Source organism: Tamandua tetradactyla, chromosome 4 (genome assembly GCF_023851605.1).
Source record: "Tamandua tetradactyla isolate mTamTet1 chromosome 4, mTamTet1.pri, whole genome shotgun sequence".
Classification (NCBI taxonomy): domain Eukaryota; kingdom Metazoa; phylum Chordata; class Mammalia; order Pilosa; family Myrmecophagidae; genus Tamandua; species Tamandua tetradactyla.
In genome coordinates, this window is record NC_135330.1 from 121,690,985 (window position 1) to 121,709,708 (window position 18,724).

General features: G+C 33.8%; 1 long non-coding RNA gene across 1 annotated transcript in view; it reads right to left on the minus strand.

The window, feature by feature from the left end:
• Positions 1 to 18,381, minus strand: part of LOC143679319 (uncharacterized) — a 74,796-nt gene extending 56,415 nt beyond the window's left edge. Inside the window, exons 1-2 of the long non-coding RNA XR_013173649.1 lie at positions 18,202 to 18,381; positions 1,894 to 1,977 (exon numbers count right to left, since the gene is read on the minus strand). This is a non-coding gene — a long non-coding RNA (uncharacterized LOC143679319). The remainder of the gene's footprint in view (positions 1 to 1,893; positions 1,978 to 18,201) is intronic.
• Between the last annotated feature and the right edge of the window lie 343 nt (positions 18,382 to 18,724).

An 18,724-nucleotide genomic window follows, 5' to 3' on the forward strand; every position in this document is an offset into this window, starting at 1 on the left:
GTTTGCTATCTGCCAGAATGCAATACACCAGAAACGGAATGGCTTTTAAAAGGGGGAATTTAATGAGTTGCTGGTTTACAGTTCTAAGGCTGAGGAAATGTCCCAATTACAGCAAGTCTATAGAAATATCCAATCAAAGGCATCCAGGGAAAGATACCTTGGTTCAAGAAGGCCGATGAAGTTCAGGGTTTCTCTTTCAAGTGAGAAGGCACATGGCGAACACAGTCAGGGCTTCTCTCTCAGCTGGAAGGGCACATGGCGAATACAGCATCATCATCTGCTAATTTTCTCTCCTGGCTTCTGGCTTCATGAAGCTCCCCAGGAGGCATTTTCCTTCTTCATCTTCAAAGGTTGCTGGCTCATGGACTCTCTGCATCTCATGGCTACATCGTTCTGCTCTCTCTGAATCGACCTCTCCAAAATGTTTCCTCTTTTATAGGACTTCAGAAACTAATCAAGACCCTCCCAAATGGGTGGAGACATGTCATTCCCTAATCCAGTTTAACAACCACTCTTGACTAAATCACATCATCTAGGGAGATGATCTCACTACAGTTTCAAACATACAGTATTGAATAGAGATTATTCTACCTTTATAAAATGAGATTTATATTAAAACATGGCTTTTCTTAGGAGGCATAATTCCTTTCAAACCAGCACAATTAACAATTGTAAGTGAATTAATATAACAATTTGTAATATTTACTACCTATTTCAAGTATTAAAATATTTGGTAATTACAATTGTAATATTTTTAAAACAGGCACATTTATAAAGTGGTGGGGCTACTAATTGGTATTAAGTCAAAGCCATTTAAAAATATTTTAACAACTGTTTTTAAAATGTAAGAATACTTTCAATGATAAATTTTATTTCTAGGTTAATGGAATTATAATTCTGCTAACTGGCAAATCACGGTCTGAGAAAGAAGGGGCTTAAGATAAAATAAACTTTTTAATCATAGTATGATCTATATGAAATGTCTATATTCTAAGAGATTTATTGTATTAAACCCTCTAATATGATCCATAATTTAGTCACACCTATGTAAAATTAAACACATACTTTTACAGTGATAGAATTGTTCCTCTCTGAGGAACTTGCTTTAGTATAGCATGGAATAATTACATGTATACCTTAATATATTAGTCTTGAAGATAATCAGAGCAGCTAACTGAAAAAGAAAGTGTCCAAAACAATACGCATATAGCTATCCAATATTTGTAGCACTAAACAAATTACTATAATTGGAAATATATTTTTTAAATGTTAAAAATTTGAATTTCTCTTTGGGGATTGAACTTTGAAAATGAGTACATTTCATTAATGTTACACTCTTTGCTAACTTTTCCTTTTAGATTGAGAATATACTATTTTATTGGGTAGCAAAATGAAGCTACAGTGATTTTATAAGGAACGTTATTACTCTTTGATTTATTGTTTCACAATTTGATTGACCAAAAGAAACCTTCCTTAAAACTTTCTATGAACCTAAAAATATTATAACACTGTGTATTGTCAACTACTATGCTTTCTTTATAGGAAAATTTTATAGTAGACGGAGAAATACATTTCAGAGGAAAAAAAACAACTATGGTTCAAATATTAAGCACAGAATCCATTTCCAATTTTAGCTGGGTGTGTTTCTTGCTTATTTAATGTTTATTTTATTTGTTGCAATTATCATTACCTACCAAATCTAGGAAACATATACATACAAGCCCATACCTAAACTAGTTAAGTTATAGCTCATATTTTTAATTAGTGTGATTTGCTTTTGTGAATTGCTTTTCCTTCACTGAACTGTTCTGAAGAATTTTGCTACAGTGTTCTCCTAATTAGTCAATCTTATATCCCGTCCTTGGATGAAAGAACTTTAAAATAAATTCTTACCTATCATCTTAGCACTCAGTGCTGATTTTCAGTGTTTCCTGTTCTGAGGCTGTTTTGCCATTAAAATAAGAAGAAAGTTCAATGCTATAAAAATAAAACGGGAAGTGTTAGTAAAATATCAATCAGCCATCATTTCTAGAATGTTCTATAGCAGAGAAATGTGTCCAATCATTTTTTTATTTTCAAATAAAATGAAAGTTTAGGATTTGTAAATCAGATGGATATGGAGTAGAGGAATTCGTAAGTATTAGAGAAGGTTAAAGATAGTCTAAAAGGAATGAAAGTCAGTGGACATACAATTTCACCTGTCTAGAAGAGTGTTCCATCTCCGCACAAGGCTAGATGCAAAACCCATCACTTTGAATGTCTCCTTTCTCTAAATAACAAGAAGTAAAACATAAAGTAGGAAACTCCGTGGGAATTTATCAAGTATTTAAGGCTAGAAGAAGAGGACTGTAGTTTTGATTTGACTTTGATCTATATTGTTGATTGTTTAAAAATTAACTATGGAAACCCGGCGGGCCGCGGTGGCTCAGCGGGCAAAGTGCTTGCCTGCCATGCCGGAGGACCTCGGTTCGATTCCCGGCCCCAGCCCATGTAAAAAACAAACAAACAAACAAAATACAATAAAACAAGAAAATGTTTAAAAGATGTTTCCCTTTCTTCCTCCCTTCCTTCCTTCTCTCTGTCTTTCCTTCCCTTCCTCCCTCTCTCTTTAAAAAAAAAAAAAAAAAAAAAAAAAATTAACTATGGAAACCCTATGATCTGTCAAATAAATAAGACAGGTTCCAGAGCTAAATGGTAGAACCCATTTTATTGCTACTTAGAGATACTCAGCTTGGAGCTCCATTTATAAAAACTCATCTTTTCTTTAACCCTGAACTTCATGAGTATTTATTTTGGAGGAGTCCATAAAGGTTTACTAGAAGTGCCATTAAAATCTGAGGGTTTCCTGTTTCTATCAGTGACATGGACCCAACATAGGGAATTTCTGAAATAACTATTCATGTCATTTCAAAAGGAGGCTGTTTAATAATCTACCTCACAATGTCAACTTTGCTTCCACTACAGGTTTGGCCTATATTATCACCCTCATCCCCAATGTTAAAATATATTTTTTCCTTCTTGCTTGCTCATCACAGTCTCTCAGAATCCCTCACCACAATTGTGAGGTGATTATAGAATATTCCTGTGGACTTGCTTCTAAACATGTTATAAGGACTTTTAAAAATAAATCTCTTCAACATCTGGATAAAAATGTGCTCAGTTATTTAATTGCTGTCAATTGTCAAATTTAAAATATCAATCAATATGTTGATTTTATATTAAATCCTAAATTTATTTTGTATTAAATTGCCTATTAAAATATCTAAAACATTTATGTTTTATAAAGAAATATATAGTAATTTTGTTGATATATAATTGCAGGCTCCAAAAGTTTGAGGGGATTAGTCAGTGAAACATAGCTAATAAACCCAAAATTAAGCAACATGAAATAAATGTTTATAAGATAAAGTCAACATGATCATGATTTTGAAAATTGACAAAATTCAAATTAAATGAACTGATTCCCTAAAACAGATCAGAGCTCTTATTTTGTTTAAGATACTATGACCTAGAAACTGATCCAAATTAAAATCTTATTAAAAAAGAGGATAAGCCACTCTACCTGATCACTAGTTGTTGCCATTTTAGCGCCCATGTCCCGGGCCTTTACTCATTTCTTCCCATTTTCTGAAGAAATGGGAGTTCTTCAGAACTCACCTGTTTTTGTGAATTTTAAATGCCTCCTATATACTGGTTCACATATCTGTGTTTCTCTCTTAGACTTCTCTGAGATTTAAATGTTTATATTGATTGCCTATTTATAGCGTCTACCTGAGTCCCTAATTATCCTCGCACACAAAACCTGATTTCTTCACCCTTTCCTGAAAATTTCTTTAGCGAGAACCAAAGATTCATTTGAGTTTACATCCCGTACTCAATTACCAAATACTGTTCTTTCTCCCAACAATGGAAAACTTTTTTCTTCTTCAAACTACAACTGTCCATTAACTTAAACCAAGACACCACCATAAACTTATTTAAATAGCTTATCATTTCATGATTATTAGACAATATCAAGACATCATAATTCAAAAGTATGGCATTTTAAATGAAGCATTGTGTCAACAAAATAGTGTATATAGGGAATTTATCTTATTATTTACAGAAAATAATAATTTAAACCCACTGGATATTACTAAAGCCTAAACATTTTCAGGGAAATGAGATAATAAAGGCAAAACGTGAATGTATTTGTATCAATTTGCATTTTATCCATCTTTTAATTTACAACACTACTCTTTTTCTGGCTTATCAGAGGAATTTAATAAACACAGACATGCAAACACAAAATTTCTGTAATTGTTTGTCCCCAAATTCATCTAGCAGATTCTTGTGTCTTCAAAAGGTGGAAGTGGGAGGATCAGTTAATAGGATGGGCATACAGAAAAAGTGTTCTGAGAAGAGATGAAGGTATAATAACAGCACCAAAATAGCTGCTGATGAAATGCACCTGCTCATTGGAAGGAGGCTGAATACATACCTAACTGGCAATGGAAAGGGGAACACCCACTTTTCTTGTTCCCACCATGATTCTCCAACTTAAAAAAAAACCCAAAACCTGACCATGTGGCTTCAGGGAATGAAGTAAAGAAATCAGATGGGAGAAAGAAAGACCGGATAGTTCTTTTATTTTACTTTCTTTTTCTTATTCTAGCCTGGAGCTAGAAATTAAAGAAACATCATGGTACCCAGAAAGAATCAAGAATCAACAAGGACCTAACTGCAAAGAATTCTAGACTAGAATTTCAAGGGCAAAGAAATCCAACTGGGATCACCATGTAGAAACTGAGCAGGGATTTCAGAGGACATTTTTTTAGAGTATTAAATCTGGACACTTGGCTAAACCAGGCTAGATTGAAATTCTGAAAATGTGGATTATAACAATTATAACACGGGACAGTGAGGAACTAACAACATTGCATAGATGAATAAATCAATAAATTAATTTTATGGTTCATTATGAACCAAAATTCTTACGTTTTATGTATCTGCTGGGCTGATCATCCCCAAATGAGTACAAACAGACCTCAGACATTCTCAAAGCGTTTCTGAGGTGTTTCTGGAAATCTGGCACTTAGTTATCCTTCTTCCACAAAGAAGTGTGCACTCATCTTGTGGCATTTCAATCCTCCTTTCTCTTTCAGTGTAGCAAGCTACATAGAAAGCTACCAGCAAGCTACCTAGAAAAACGTGTGTCCACTCTCTTGTTCAGTATTATGAAGTGTCCCTGATCATGGGGCTATCTACTAAGTTTCCAGAACGTTCAGTCTTTGGCTTTCTGAACTATGAAAAGTTGTATATTTGAGTTGAGGGTGCTTTTTGAGGAGAAAAAGCCCTCATTGATAAAATAATTATTAGCCAAAACAGTCACTTTTAAAAACATTCTGAAGCATATTTTCCTTTGCCAAAAAGTATTTCTTGACTAGATAAGGAGGGTTTATTTTTGGGAACTTTCTCTAATGCTTCCCCTTCTTTGGGTTTCTGTTCAATATAAAATAAAAATAAAATATTTATAAACTGTCTTCTAATTCTAAAATACTATCAGGAAATTATTGACCATGATAGTGTTACCTGCGACATTTCTGTGGCTTCAGGAAGAAACACAATATCTACTTGAGCCTTATTTTCACATACGGCTTTTATTATACTACTTCCTTTAAATATACAGAAGCTTTCTATAGGTATAATTAATAAATTAGTCTGGTAGATATGTAAAATACTGTTACAATATAGTAGAAGTAATAGAGCTCTATTAAAATGATCATAGGTATAATTTAATGTTCTAAATAGTGTGGCCAGTTAATTGGGGCACCTCTAATTAAGGGAAATAGTGAAATATTACATTTTATTCCATTTGCTGCATTTAATCATGTTCTGTCAAAAATCCCTGTTTTATTTCTAAACTATTCCTTGAGCAGATTCCAAAAATCTCTGGTGACTTCAAGGTTTTTCAAGATAAATACAGTCAGTTCTAAACAGATTTTTTTTTCTTCTCCAAGTCCAGGTACCAGATAAACCTTCCTCTGGAATTCTAAATGATTGGATTAGGAAGGGGGGGTCATATGATTAGCTTTGAGAAACTGCTTCCCTTTTACTAATTCTAAGTTCTTCCATCATGTTGAGGAGAAAGGGGAAAATATGGGAAAGAACTGTCTTTTTTTGGCCAACTGGCACTTGCTTTATTCTACTTTGTTGTCCTATACTCACCCTGACTGTCACAGATGGGCCATTAAGTCTCCTCTGTGCGGCATTAATCCCAGTCCTAGCTCTATCAGTGGATTCATGCGTGAGTTATTTTGAGCCCCCCCCCCCATGTTTCTCTCTGTGGAGACCCAATTCAATCAATCTTTATTCACAGATCTTTGCCTCCTGCTGCCATTATTGCATCCTACAAGCTCATGCTGTTGGGACCCTTCACCTGGAGGACAGCTTTTGAAAGACATGGCAAGGCAGCTGAAGCCTGACTGGTTTCTGGGGTATTCACCAGCTCTTTGAATACTTCACTCCTTTTGACCAAGGAACTCAGTAGAAATGCCAGCTACTTCCTCACTATTTCTTTTCTATTTCTGCTTTTAGGTGGTAAGAGATAAATAGAAGGTCACCAAATATTTTTTTTTAGCAGAGCTCTAGCGAAATAATTGATTGTTAGACTCTCCTATTTTTAGGGAATGCATGCTCATACACACACAAACACTTGGCTATTGAGAAAGAAAATCACATAGTTTCCCAAAATTTCAACACTGCACCCCTCAAAATTTGACCACACTGATGATGAAATTTTCTCTCCCTCTCTATCTATCTATCTCCCCCCTCCCTCTCTGTCTCTGTATCTCTCTCTCTCTTTCTCTCTCCCCACACTTATTTTTCTCCATCTTTCTGTCTTTCCTGACATTTTTATAAATTCTGGGAATTTGGGGCAGTGTACCATGACCACCTTAGTCCTAAGTAAATCTCCTGACTACAGTCGATGCCTATACTTGCTTACAAATGTTGGTTAGTTTTGCCAACATTTTGACTTCAACTCTATGTCAACGGGAAAAGCCTGACTCCACAGTTTGTTTTGTTAAAGAGAGCAATATGTATTCTGGCTTTGACTTTGGACTAATCTAATTTGAATTAGTATTATAACTATCTAAGTTTCTTACATCCCAATTAATAGTAATATATTGAGTATTTACTTTCTTTTTTTAGAAAATTTGCATTTCATATAGCCATAAATAAATAATGTATCCCCTATGAATGTATTATTGCTATTGTCATTGAATTCTAGATGATAAGGTTGATTTTATAATGCATAATTTAATACCCTGATATTTTCCCTCTCTCCTTTTTATAATTATTATTATAGCACATAAACTTTTTAGTCTTCCACTCTTAACTATGTTTAACATGTACATAGATTATTTTAGAAACTTTGATATAATAATTTCTCTTCACTAAGCAAGAACACATCTTTAATTTTGAATAAAATATAAATTATACGATACCCACATTCCATAAATAATTTACACAACTTCTTTCTGGTGGAATGTAATTTTCTTTCATTGCAGCTAATTTTCAAGTACAGGTTATTTTCAAGAGCACAATGTAGGTCCTTAAAAATACGTTTTCAATAGAAAGTGGTTTAGAAATAGAGGATCACATAATTCTCATTTGTTTTCTTTTGGGCCAATAATGTTCAATATGCTTTAACCATTCAGTGATTTTTGCGTTTTAATAGCAGTCACTATGTAAATTTTTCCAAATAAATATTTCCAATTTCAAATTTCTTTGAAAACAATTACTTGACAATTGCATTGCATTATAGAATTTTCTAGATATAATACACTTAAATAATGCCATGTTTTACAATTTCGAACAAACTTCCCTTATTATTTAAATGGGGACTAAAATTGATAAATAAATAATACAAGAAATCAAACCAGTAATTTAGAAACAGAATATATGAGGTAGTCACCAATGGTTTAGGAATCATTACATTTATATTTGCTTGAATAATATGTCATATCATAATATTACCAAACGGTTACAATATGCTTGCCTCTGCTCCCAGCACTTCATATAAATTAATTATTTCATCTTCACAATAACCCAGTGTAGTAGAAATTATCATCTCTCTTTTACAAATGAGGAAACTCTGGCATGAGTCCTGAGTCCAAGGTCATATAGAAAGAGAAAGTGAGAAGCTGAGATCAACACCCAGTCAGTCTGTTTCCTTAGCCTTGCCTTTTATTGTCCTTCATGAGATACTTTATTCTTTATGTGCTTCTATTAATTTTGAAATTGTATCTTGGCAAGTGGAAAACACATTCTCAAGTTTGAAGTCACATAAGTAGTTTAGACACAGCTCTTCAACAAGTGAAGTCCATTGTTTCAGACTGATATAACACGTTAGTGGACTCGGATATACAGTAAACAATCACATGCAATTGGGAGCAAATTTTTGTTCCTGATACTACTTTGGGTTTACTTGATATTTGACGATAATTATTAGGGAAACGCTGTGTTCCTACTTAATGTAACATAATTTATCAAACAGTTGCTAAACAGAGAATGCTTTGTAAACCATCTATAGTTTGTAATTCAATTTACAATTCCTTTTGAGAATTTATTGCAAACTTGAATTGCAAGTTTTTACTACTTTATTTTATTTTATTTTTTACTTGAGTGAGAATGGAGGAGCAAATGACATAGACAACCATGGCACAGGGAATTTATAACTTTTATTAACTTACTTACCTTGTTTATTTTCTGGGGAAAAAAAGTACTATCATTTTATAGCTTTTGTAGCATGTAATACACTAGTCTTTTTACTTTGAACCCATGCAAAATCCCAAAACTACATGGCTCCTTGTTCTCAGTTAGGTAACAGAATTTACGAATGATTTTGTACTACGCTCTTCAGCAATTATTTCAACTTTTTCTTTCAGTACTCATATTAAATCAAGGTCTTTAAACATAAGTTCCATGGCGAGTCTAACTAAGGAAGAAAATATAAAAATGACAGACTTCCTACTCCCTGATTTTAACTATAATGGAAATTATATGCTTGATTTTGTTTGCTAGATATGAACAAATAAGTGGACAAATCTCAGAATGCCAATAAATAAAAATAAAAATAGTGAGTAAAAATTTGCTACATTGCTTATTTCATTCATTGTACAGAAGCAAGATAAATCAGTAAAGCATACAGATCACTGCACATGAGGCTTTCTGAAATTGTGAACTTCATCTTAGGAATATTTTCTTAAATACTTAAAATGGAAAGCAAAGCTGGTATGTCTTTGACGTGCCATTAAAGAAAGGATTTTTGAAAACATTAATAGTTCTAAATGTAGATAACACAGAGTATGTGATCAGAATAACAGACATTGGTGAACTTTTAGCTCATGATTGCATATTTTTAACTCTGTCCTTGAAACTCACAATAACATTTCATGTCTTTTCATATTCCTGCATTGCGCTCCTTTTCTGTAAACACCAATCACTTGAAATTGAATGTTCAGAAGATTAGCCATTTCAAGAGTCATATGTCCTGACTTGGTAAATTATACTAATATAGGAAATTCTAAGGGCTGTGTTTTTTTTTTCTTTTGCTCTTCTCCGTTCAAGGCAAATGTCACAATTAAATACTGAAATATTATTGTGGGCATATTTTATACATCTTGAGAGCATTAAAAACCATGATTTAGTTGAATCTTTTCTTATACTCCAAGCTGCCTCTAAAAATCACATAAGACTATCTCACGTTCATGACAGATTTATTAAAGACAAGTGATATATTAAATCCTTGGAAGTTATATTGTATATTAAAGGTAAATTAAAACCATAAATTAAATGTGTGCACAGATGAGCCCAGTCTTACCAAAGAGTAATCAGGTGCTATTTAATTTTCCTGTTCTAGATAGATTCATCAAGACCGCAGAGGCTCTTTAGCAATTTTCAGTATCCCCGTATGGCTGACATTTACTTCATAAGTTCTCCTTATAATCATAAGGTAAGATATACTCTTTCAGTTTAAAAAGAAAGAATGATGTTACTGTTCCCATATTTTAATCTTGAAAACATTACAATGTTCTTTACCTTCATTCTTTATTTAATGAGAATATTAAAATGCTCTGCTATCCTTTATAATAACATATTTTGGAAATCAATGACAAGAGAAAGTTTTGTATAGTTGAGTAAAGGTGGTTTACTTCCTAAACTTAATTAATGAATAGAATTTTGGAATGAAAATGTGAGGGAAATTTTTAAATGCAAAGCTTTTGTTCAAATGGGTGAGGTCTCTGAATAGATGCATGTTCTGGGGAACTATTTCTGAGCAACTTATCTTTTTAAAAATGTTTAAAGATACAATCACCCAACGATTATAACATATGGCTATGCAAAATATTTGCTGTAGATGCATTTCAATGTCAGATAAAGTGTCAAAATTAATTTTAAATTGCTTAACTTAAGGGTCATCTCTGTATTATTTAATGGTTAACATCTAATTCTCTATTCTATTATTTCAGTTTGATCATTATTGTATGTATTTCTGTCGGAAAGAATGATTGAGTTTTTAAAATTATTATTTTGTCAATTCTATTCTGAGTTACAGTGTGAATTAAGGGTTTATACTTTCCTCTGTGATAGTGAACTTCAACTTGCGGCTAATAGTCAAAGAAATGTGAATTTACCTAATGGTTTGCAAGTAGTGCAATGTCACCTTGTAATAAGATTTAAGATTTACCACCTTTAAGGGTAAAGCCTAAATTATCATTTTAGAGATGGTTCTGAATTCCAGTTTTGACCATAAATGGGTTTGAATCAAACATGTTATAAAATTAGAATCACCATAACTAAATATGGTTAGGAATATATTGTACAAAGAAACATCATGGCTAATACATTTTATTTATTGAGATATGCAATGTTAATGTCTTTTTTTTGGGGGGGGGTGCGTGCATGGTCCGGGTGCAATGTTAAATTTTGACAGGTATAGTATATATATATATTTTACTTTTTTATTGTATAGTATAACTTATATGCAAAGTAAAGAATAGAAAAGCAATAGTTTTCAAAGGACTCAACAAATAGTTACAGGACAGATCCCAGAGTTTGTCATGGGCTACCATATGATCCTCTCACATTTTTCCTTCTAGCTGCTCCAGAATATAGGACCAATCGACTTTTTTTGAAAAATAACATGTATACAAAAAAACAATTAATTTCAAAGCACAGCACCACAGTTAGTTGTAGAACATGTTTTCGAGTTTGACATGGGTTACAATTCAACAATTTTAGGTTTTTAGCTGCTCTAAGATATTGGAGACTAAGAGATATCACTTTAATGATTCAGCAATCATATTCCTTCATTAAATCCTACCTTCAATGTATAACTCCACCATCACCTTTGATCTTTATATCCCTCTCTTTAGGGGTGTTTGGATTATGGCCATTCTAACTTTCTCATGTTGGAAGGGTCTGTCACCAATATGTGGTAGGGAGATGGGAGTATCCAGTGCTCTAGAAAGACTGGGCCCTCTAGGTTTCAGGACCCATGATGTCCAGTGACCCATCTGGAGGTTGTAGGCCTCTGGAAAGCTACATTAGTGCATAGAACTCTTGAAGAATCTTAAATATTGCCCTATGTATTCTTTAGGATTGGCCAGAAGGGTCCTAGATGGCGTTTGGCAGGCTGTGATAGGTAGCAATGTCTAACCAAAGTTTGCATAAGAGCAGCCTTCAGAGCAGCCTCTCGACTCTATTTGAACTCTCTCTGCCACTGATACTTTATGAGTTACACTTCTTTCCCCATTTTAGTCAGGATGGAATTGTTGATCCCATGGTGCCAGGGCCAGATTCATCTCTGGGAGAAATCTCCCACGTTGCCAGAGAGACTTTCACCCCTGGATGTCATGTCCCACGTAGGAGATAGGCCAATGATTTTACTTGCAGAGTTGGGCTTAGAGAGAGTGAGGCCACATCTGACCAACAAAAGACGTCCTGCAGAAGTAACTCTTAGGCATACCTACAGGTAGGCTAGGTTTCTCTGCTACCTATACACACTTCATGAGAGTAAGCCTCAAGATCAAGGGAATGGCCTATTGATTTGGGTATCCCTAAAATTTGACACAGTATCAGGGGATTTCCTGATGGTAAAGTTTAAAAGTTCCATATTTTTTCTCTCATCTCTCAAGGGACTTTGCAATACTTTTTATCTGCTTAATATATCCTAGGATACATTTAGGCATATAATGCAAACTCTCTAACCCCCTTTTAAATATGCATGCGAAATGCAACATGTAAATGCTACAGGTTAATACATTTCTCTAGCCCTGCTTCTATAAATATAATTGCTTTGGTCTCAAGATACAATGCAAATAATCTAATGCTTAATATGAAAACACATTTTTATTAGTGACTTTTTATGGATTATGCACAAGGGGAATATAATCAAAGCTTTTTGCACTTTATATTCTTTCCCATTGTTAAGGGATAATACAGTTCAAGCATTTGGGATGGTATGATTTTAGAGCTATAAAAGGTCGATGAACACTCATATGCGGCCTGTAACTTTATAGGTGAAGAGATTGGGGAAAAGTTAATTTTCTTGCCTATGCCAAGCTTGCTAGCTAATGACAATTTTGAAAGAATAATCTAAGATACCTGATTTTCACATGGTTACTATTATTCCCTTAATGTAACCCTCTAAATTCTAGAGCCATCATGCTTTCTGGGTAGTCTGAGAAAATAGCTATGAAATTTCCTGTCTGTTCTGAAAAGGCAGTTGCCCCACTCTCCATCTGATGTGACTTTTTCTACCTTTTACCAACATCCATCCAAGAACAGAAAATGAACTTCTTATTTTTCCAACAAACTCAGATCTAATGGAGGCAAAGAGGCCAAGGATAACACAAGCTAAATGCTGAGGAATTTGACATTTGGTGAGTATTTAAGCATTCTTGGTTAAGAATGATGTCTCAGTATGGAAATGATGCGCACTCCTTCAACATGTCGATTGTCTTGTGGAAGCAGGAAAGGAAAGAGGGTGAGGGAGTTCCAGCTTTAATTCTGTACACAAAAGACTCCCTTTCTTCTTCTCACCTTCTCTCTTGCTTTCTTTCTTTCTCTTAACTCTTTTCTCTGTTCTTTCTTCTAAAATAATAACATGAAGCAAATATACATGGTATATACTTGGATGACTACCTAATTATTTATTTACATATACGACAAGATCAAAATAAATAATAAAAATTTAAAAAGAAGAACAACGTACCCTTATCAATGACTACTGAATTTGGTGGATTAGTGAAACTATGTTCGTAAAATTTCGGAAAGAAACTCAGATGATGTAACCTTAAATATGTAGTTTAGCGTAACTTTACATTCTGAATCCTAAAGCTACCAAGTGAAATATAAAAATATTCCTTCTATAATTATTTAAATAGATAGTAAACATTCCCAAAGCTCTGTGATGAGGGATCTACTTGGGTGAAAGTTGCTGTCCTTTGAACAAACTAGTCCTTTATCTGACTTAGAAAGATGAAAAACTTTTCCTTTCCGGAATTATCTGGGTTCTTCCGATTATAAATATTCCCCCAAATAAACATATTAGCACTGAAGAAATCTGTCAGAGATGTTGAAATTCTGCAAACCCTTCAAGTACTTGTATTTCCAATCCAGTGGACCACTAGGGAATGGACCTTCCCTTCAGGAGTTGGGTCAGTGGACGTCTTCTAGAGATCTCCATAGTGCCAAACTTTCAAAATTATTTTCATCAGGGTCTTAAAACTGATAGTTATATCACTGGATGGATATTTTTATTCTGATTCATCAATCTTTCTACTCATTCCACCCAAAGATAAAAGTAAGGCAACGATCTAAATTCCTAGCTAATGTCTATAGTGTTAACTAGACATTGTTAATAAAATGTAACATATTCATCTGCACTGAAGACAAACTCTGTAACACAAGTAATCCCAGGGAGTGTCTTATCCAGGGCACTCCTTTGAATCATTCAATTTATGCTCTGAGCTCTAATGTTCAGTTAATCTCATTAAGCCTAAGAGTCACCCACAAGAGAGCCTCTTTTGTTGCTCAGATGTGGTCTCTCTCTCCAGCCAACAGAACAAGCAAACTCACCACCCTCCCCCTGTCTATGTGGGACATGACTCCCAGGGGTGTGGACCTTCCTGGCAATGTGGGACAGAAATACTAGAATGAGCTGAGACTCAGCATCAAGGGATTGAGAAAACCTTCTCGATCAAAAGGGGGGGGGAGTGAAATGAGACAAAGTGTCAATGGCTGAGAGACTCCAGACAGAGTTGAGAGGTTGTCCTGGGGGTTATTCTTACACATTAAGTAGATATCACCTTATTATTCAAGATGTATTGAAGAAACTGGAGGGAACTGCCTGAAAAGGTAGAGCTGTGTTCCGGTAGCCATGTTTCTTGATGATGATTCAATAATGATACAGCTTTCACAATGTGACTGTGTGATTGTGAAAACTTTGTGTCTGATGCTCCTTTTATCTACCTTGTCAACAGATGAGTAGAACATATGGAATGAAAATAAATAATAGGGAGAACAAATGTTAAAATAAATTTAGTTTGAAATGCTAGTGATCAATGAAAGGGAGGGGTAAGGGGTATGGTATGTATAATCTTATTTTTTTCTGTTTTCATTTTATTTCTTTTTCTGAATTGATGCAAATGTTCTAAGAAATGATCATGATAATGAATATGCAACTATGTGATGATATCATGAATTACCGGTTATAGATGTAGAACAGAATGATCATATGTTAATGTTTTTGTTCGTTTGTTGCTTTTTTAATTAATAAAAAATAAAGTACATATAAAGTAGGGCTTCATCTTTTCTTTTACCTACTATATCTCCTTGTTTTTTCCTTTCTCTTTGTTTTCCAACCTACCTTCAAGTTCCAAAATCCTTTGATGCTCACTATTTGATTAAGAAATAAATGATTGAGTCCTTAAAGAGCCTCTATTGTGTGGTAAACAGCGTGAAAATGAAAATGGCTTTCACAAACATCTCATTCTTCCTTTATCTTTTGAGCAGCTCCATGAATTGGGTGTGAAGTTTAGAGAAATGAAGAGTGTTGCTCAAGGTCAAACATTGCAAATTCTGGATCAGGCTTTGGAACCAGGCATTTTGACTGCAAATATCTTAAACTATAGGCACCCTTCTTGATGTGAGTCCATCTGTTAGTGTATTTTAAAATTTATTTATAGTTATGAAAGAACAGGGTTAACAGTCTTTTAATTTCTTTCTGTAGTTTTTTCCTTAAGTCCTTGTGCTGACTCCATAATTAATGTATCTTCGAAAGAAAATCTTTGATGTGAGTGGTGATGAGCATAAAATACATTTGTAATGAATACTTATAGCATATGCACCACTCAGTTCTCACTTGATAAGAAAACATAATTCAGGGGTTATTTCTACCTTTATGTGGTTTTACTGTTTTCTGAGCATTTAGTTGCATCACATGAACTGTCTGCACGGTGTGGTAAGTATTGATATCCAAATTTATTATAGAGTAATATCATTGTATATTAGCAATATGTCTGAGGTCAGGCTGCAAGTCTAAATCTAAATTTCAGATCTACACTGAGTGATTGATTTTTTTCCAGGTCTTTTTGTTTGCTACCCCCATCCCTTTAACCTAGAAACACCATTACTTTAGACTCCCAAGTTTCTTGAATTATATGCTATCCTGAACAAGGCCATTAGAATTGCATATTGTTAAAACACTAAGTCATTTATTTTGGTAAACTTTCGGGGTTTTGGAATCTGTTTTCTTACTTGCCTTATACTTGTTAGTTTCCATTAGTTAAATAATTTATCTCTTTGATTTTCTTTAAATGCATCTTCTTTGCTAGTATAATTAATGCCTGGAAAGGTTTATATGAGAAGAATTAGAATAAATAAACACCAGGATTTCTGCCTATAGAAGGTATTCCTCAATGACAAAATTAGGCATTGTTTCTCTGTAATGACCTGTGCTTTCCGTTGTAGATCTAATAACTAAATCAGGTAATACTAAATTGCTTTTCATTTGTCCATCCGTAAATGATAAGCTCTTTGTTGCCTCATACGACCTTATAATTTCTAGTAAATGCCTGTCACACAGTAAAATTTCAATAAACATTTTCTAAATAAATACAAATTCTAAAGTTTATACAATTCTCTCTATATGCTACCACCTCCACAAAATTGGTAATAGAATGCTCGTAAATTGAAGAATGAATATAATACAAAAATGTTAAAAGGATAAAGCTAATTTTCTTGTGCTACTGCATTGAAATAAATGAAATAAATGATAAATAAAGGTATTCCAATAAAGTATTGGAATGGTATATTAAAATTCATTTTCCAAAAATTAGAGCTGTGTTTGCATACATGTTATAATCATCCACATTTTAAAACATCTAAAGAGATAGACATATACTGATCTTAAGAAACAACTAGGAAGTAGCAGAGCTGAGATTTAAACTGTGGCTATATGGTACAAAATCTTTGTTCATACTCTGCACACTAAATTATATCCCTGCCTACAATATTGAATTATGTCCATTTTAGTGGCAGCTTGAATTCATATGTTCACTGCAAAACATAACTAGTTTCCTAAGCTCTCAGATCAAAGGCAAGGTATCACTGACTGGTAGTTTTCTATTTATCTGCAGTATAACCACTGTAACCTTTAAATCAATACATAATAGATGTTCATAGAGCAGAATTTAATGAAGACTAAGTATATTTAGGCATCTGATACATTTCGAAAATTTAATTATGATGAGATATTGCATATAAAATAGTCCCTAGAAATATGACTTTGATGATATGTGATTGTTTATTATAACATTACTATTGATGATAATAATAATGATGATGAGAGTAGCAGGTTAACAGATGCGACATCCCTTGAATTACAGAATTTGAAAGGTTTCAGATTAATACACTTTCAATGCATCTGCAGCTGATTTAATATAATTCATTTTATTATATTCATTACAAAAATGTCACTTATATATTATTTTATTCATTTCATCAAATATTTATTGAGTGATTTATGAAAATTGTGACCAGGTGCTAGGCATCAGAGATTTTTTAATAAAGGTCATGTTTTCGCTCTTTTTTAGTAGTTGTACAATCTGTCCGTGGATACATGATTATAAAATTATTCAAATGCAGTTTAGTAATCGTATTATATGGAAGCAGAAAATCGGAAATCACGTAATTACATATAAAGTGATGGAAGAAACAATAATAGAAAAGAAGTTCTGGACTGTGAATTATCACAATCAGTATCTGACCCAGTTTGGACCATCATCTTACCATAAAATCCTCAGGAGCTAGCTTCATACCTGACCAATTACCTTTAAGCATTACATTAACACCCAATAGCTTAAAAAGTTAATATTTCTTAGGAGGCTTCATTTTACATGAAACTGACTCTGGCTGCACGGATGAAAATGAATATCTGTTGGTTTGAAAAGAATAAAGCCTTATAGGCAGTACATAAAGAGCTCATAGCATCAAGAATCTGTATCATTGTGTTCTACCCCCTAGAAGTTAGTGCACTTGGCGTGCAAATGACAATATGATTTTCTAAGATTTTAGAGGGAAAAAATGTGTACTGTTTGATACATAACTAAAGAAAAAAACATAGCACATGAATTCAGCTACCTACCTGGAAAGATAATATGTTCTCTTCTTTCACTGCATACAAAGTAGAAACCAGCAATTAAAATCAAATATGAGAGGCATTTCAAAGTGGGGTTTTATTATACAAAATCAGAGTGCCCCGGAAAGTGCTGAGACTTTGGCTTCTGCTATAGATCTAGGTAAGGATGTTATAACATGGGCCAGCGTGGGTAAGAGGGGAGGTGCAATAGCAGTTCCACCGAGGCAGGCAAAAGGGTACAGTGAAATTTTAAAGCTTTCTCCATGTAGGCTCATTCCCTTTCATTGGCAGTTATAGAGTTTCCTCTATTGGCCGTATATTTATTGCAAAGGCTGTCACAGATAATTTTATTAGTTTGCTAATGCTGTCAGAATATAACATACCAGAAATGGAATAGCTTTTAAAAAGGGAATTTATCATGTTGCAAGTTTACAGTTCTAAGGCCATAAAAGTGTCCAAACTAAGGCATCCAAGTAAAGATACCTTGACTCAAGAAATAATAGATGACTTACAGGTTTTCTCTTTCAGCTGGGAAGGCACATGGTGACCTCTACTAGTTTTCTTTCCTGGCTTCTCATTTCTAAAGTCGTCCCCCAGGGGAGTTTCCTTCTTAATCTCCAAAAGTCTCTTGTCTGTGTCAGCTCTGAAGCTCTTTCCAAAATGGTTCCTCTTAAAGGACTCCAGTAAGTGATTAACTTTGAATGGATGGAGACGCATCTCCATGGAAACAACCTAATCCAAAAGTTCCACCCACAATTGGGTGGGTCACATCTCCATGGAAACAACTTAATAAAAAAGATCCCACCTGACAATATTGAATGAGTTTAAAGATGATTTTTCTGGAGTATACAACAGTTTCTAACCAGCACAATAATGAATTTAATTATATTTGTCCTTTAAATGAATATACATTCCTTCTAAATTATATTTTAAAGCCTACAATCAAACTGATTTTTGTCTTACATTTGCTTGTAAACAATGGGGGAAATGAATATAGTGTTAGAAGTACTCATAAAAACTTTCAGTTCATGAGGA